This window comes from Scyliorhinus torazame, chromosome 20 (genome assembly GCF_047496885.1).
Source record: "Scyliorhinus torazame isolate Kashiwa2021f chromosome 20, sScyTor2.1, whole genome shotgun sequence".
NCBI lineage: Eukaryota > Metazoa > Chordata > Chondrichthyes > Carcharhiniformes > Scyliorhinidae > Scyliorhinus > Scyliorhinus torazame.
Genome location: NC_092726.1, coordinates 79,688,687 through 79,692,788, shown reverse-complemented (window position 1 = coordinate 79,692,788; position 4,102 = coordinate 79,688,687). Strand labels below are relative to the sequence as shown.

General features: G+C 46.7%; 1 pseudogene; it reads right to left on the bottom strand.

The window, feature by feature from the left end:
• Positions 1 to 1,097: 1,097 nt before the first annotated feature.
• Positions 1,098 to 2,417, bottom strand: LOC140396779 (protein FAM200B-like; annotated as a pseudogene).
• Positions 2,418 to 4,102: the final 1,685 nt, after the last annotated feature.

Sequence of the window (4,102 nt, the reverse complement as noted above, 5' to 3'; positions counted from 1 at the left end):
AATTCCGGTTTTAAAGGATCGTCCCTTTTGTCTGAGATGGTGTACTCTGGTTCTAGTTTTTCCTACAAGTGGAAACATCCTCTCCACGTCCACTCTATCCAGGGCTCGCAGTGTCCTGTAAGTTTCAATAAGATCCCCCCTCATCCTTCTAAACTCCAACGAGTACAGGGCCAGAGTCCTCAACCATTTATAGAATCTCGACAGTGCAGAAGGTGGCCATTCGGTCCATCATGTCTACACAGACCCTCTAAAAGAGCACCCTGCCGGGGCTTAAACCTCACACTATAATTGTAACTCTACCTCGGGCCAATTTAGCCAATCGAACTAACATGCCATGTTTGCACTGTTGGAGGAAACCGGAGTACCCGGAGGAAACCCACGCAGCACGTGGAGAAAGCGCAAACTGCACACAGACAGTCACCTGAGTTCGGCATCGCACTGCGTCCCTGGCGCTTTGAGGCAGCAATGGTAACGACTGTGCCACCATGCCGCCCACACGGATTCTCAGATCAGCGCAATTCCGCTCCTTTAATATCTGATGGAGCTCCGTCTCCTTAAGCAACTACTGCAGCTTTCTTACTGGCTAAACAGTTTTATTCCCCTTTTCTTGAACTCTGCACTGCAACTCTGGACGCACTTTAAGGAATATTCTAAGTCTTCTTCGCAGATTATTCTGGAACTCCTCCCTGTCCCTGGATCAAAGATTTTGATTGTTTCCGATCTCTGGAAAACGGATGGCACTTTCACAATCAAAAGATTCGCTTCCCATTAATGTTGTCACTCTGTGCCCTTTTAAACAAAAAAGCCTACACAAATTTAACTGTAATTACTCTTAAAAGCGGCAGGCAAAGAGAGAGATCGAGATAGAGAGAGAGAGAGGGAGATTCTCCACCACATTCTAGCTCAGTGTTTTTCAAACTTTTTTTTCCGGGGGCCAATTTTTACCAACCAACCGACGTTCGTAACCCACGCCGGCCGACCCTCACGGCCCATTTTTTCTTATCTTTCGTGCGAGAGGTGAGCCCGCTTGGCCCTTCATATCTCACTCCAATCCGGTTCACAGGAGGAAAGGGTTATGCAGATATCGAGTGCAGAATTCAGCCGGTTGGTTTGTGAATCTTCATCTTTCTGAGGACGGATAGTCCGACCGCGCACATGTCGCTCATTGTGAAAGGCAAAAGCAACAAAATGTTTGTTTTACACAGCTCCGGATACCCCTCAGAGCCGATACTCCAGAATGCTGAGTGCCTCATTGACATGGGCCGTGCTTTTCAAATGCTGTCACAGCTGATGCACAGAAGCTCAGTTTCTTCATTTGGAGTCAGTTGCAAGTCAAGAACTGATTCTGGGATCTCAAACTCACAGGGATTTTTCACCCACTTCTTTTCTCTCAAAATCATAAACTTCTCCTCTGTAAAATAGCGACCAGAATTGTTGATCAGGGCAGGCAGATGCAACTCAATAAGGCTTGCCAATCCATTTACTGTTTCCTTATTAATGCTGTTTTCTTCGATGTTTCGAAGTACTGTGGCAAACATGTAGTAGTTTTGGCTCTGCACTTGCAATTGCCAAACTTTCAATACCTTTTGGAAAGCTTCGAATTCTTCACATTGCCGAAAGCAATCGCCATCCTTCCCTTGCAATTTGAGGTTCAGTTCTTTTAGAATTGAAAAGATGTCTGCAAGGTAAGACATTGTTAGCATCCAAGGTTCATCAGCAAAATAATCAGCCACAGAGGACAATTTCGTGAGGAGGAAAGCGTGGATTTCGTACCTTAGTTCGTAAACTCTGAGTAGCTCCCGACCCTTTGACAGCCATCGTACTTCTGTGTGGAACAATAAATGCGTGTGTTCAGGCCCCATATCGGAACACAGAGTGTCAAAAAGCCTGGTATTGAGTGGGCTGCGTTTGTTGAAATTCACAACTTTCACAATTCCTTTCAGCACCAATTCAAGATCGGAAGGAATTCCTTTCGATGCCAGTGCCTCGCGGTCAATAAAACAATGATTCCAAACAATGTCCTCAGCAACGGCCTCCTTGCTCCTGACTCTAACTCCGCTGTTTTTCCCAGTGTGGTTGGCTGCTCCATCACTTGTGATTCCTCTGCCACGAACCCAGCCGAGACCGCACTTCCCAACCACAAACCTATTCAAAGGTTCAAAAATGTCTGCGCCAGTCGTGTCGGTTGGTAAAGGCAGGTAGCACAGACAATCATTGTCCTATGTATACCTAACGTAAACTAGCAAGGTTTCACAATCTGAAATGTCTGTACATTCATTCAGTTGCATTGAGAGCGCCTGCCCTGATTTTAAACGAGAAACAAGCTGGGCTTCGAAATTCTCAGCAATATCACAAATGCGGCCACATTTTTGGTTATGGTCGCGGCCGTCATTTTGAAGTCCGCTCGTAGCCGGCATTGTTAAAACCCGGCTGCTGTGACTGTTGCGCAAAAAATTGCCAATCGGGACCGCCGCGACAGACGGCTCTGCGACCCTCCCGACACCCGCCCGTGATCCACGCGCGGGTCACGTCCCGACTTTGAAAATGCCTAATCCGCCTGACCTTCCTTCACAGCACTGAAACAAAACATCGAACTCTGCAGAAGACCCACATTTGTTCCTGAAAGTATCTGACTGGCTTCATCAATCACAGTGAAAAATAGGAGCTGGTTGAGAATCCTACAGACACCGATTGTCTGCTTGCCAGTTCTATCAAATATACGTCACAGGTTCAGCCACATACCAAAGCAACGTCTTGGTATAGTCCATAACGAAAGGGGTGTTCCAGCTCGTCATAAAATTTGTCGTTTAGCAGACATCCCAAAACGCGCAGTAATGTAACAGCTAGGCAGAGGACCAGACCAAAGCAGACAGCCGGGCGAGGATGAAAACGGAACCCAGGACATACAAAATGTTTCACAACATTATCTTATCCTCCTCTCCTTTTAAAAAAATAAATATAGTGGATCTCATTAATTTTTTTCAATTAAGGGGCAATTCAGCGTGGCCAATCCACCTACTCTGCACATCTTTGGGTTGTGGGGCGAAACCCACGTAAACACAGGGAGAATGTGCAAACTCCACGTGGACAGTGACCCAGAGTCGGGATCGAACCTGGGACCTCGGCACCGTGAGGCAGCAATGCTAACTACTGTGCCACCGTGCTACCCCATACTTCCTCTCCTAAATGAATGAAACGTCAGGACATGAAAGTTTCATTTTGAGGTTTGCAAGGCTAAATTAGTCTCAATACAATTCCCATCCCGGTGAAGGCATTACTGCAATTTGATTTCTAAACACATGATAAAATCTTGCACTCACAATATTGCCCCCAAGAAATATGCACACAGTCTTCAAAACAAATGATTTCAATCGTGACTCAGACAAAAACCTCTTGTATTCTGGGTTTTAAATGTATCTGTAAACGCAGCTAGTTAGCAGTTCAGAAACATGTGGGGCACCCGCGTTGATTCATTCTCCGACATGGCCGTCAACTTTCCAGAGTTTTCTGGGCGATCTATGGACCACAAGAGGGGTGGGTTTTCCAACAACGTGCCCGAGAGACATTGCTCCTCAGTTTCTAACTGAGCCACTCACTGTTCTTGCTGTGGAGAAGGGGGTGGGCCTGATAGATCAAGCGTTTTGAGGTACACACCAGGGGTAATTAATGGAGTGGCTCCTGGTCTTCCGTTCAATCTCGTCCATACTCCTTTGGGACCTGGTCTAGGTCTGTCTCTTTCTGACTTTCAATTAACACTAACAAGCCTTCCAGAGACACAGATGAACGTCTGCACAAGCGTTGAGGGTATCCAACAACTGGACTGCGAGCAGGATTGTCAACACTGAATGAAGTACTGGGTTCTCGCCTAACTAACAGTCTCTTTTCAACCTCACCTGCCTTACATTCTCTCTTGACCGCCACAGGAACACCTTCAGCGGCAACAGCTGCTCACGGGTCAATTGTGTCAAAGTTGATTGACTCGGCAGGCACTATTCCTGGGGTGGAAACGTACATCCTCATCTGAGGTTTTGTAACTAACGCCGGCGTCTCTACTTTCAGAATCAGTGTATGGGAAATCACTGACCCTACAACCAGCTTGGGA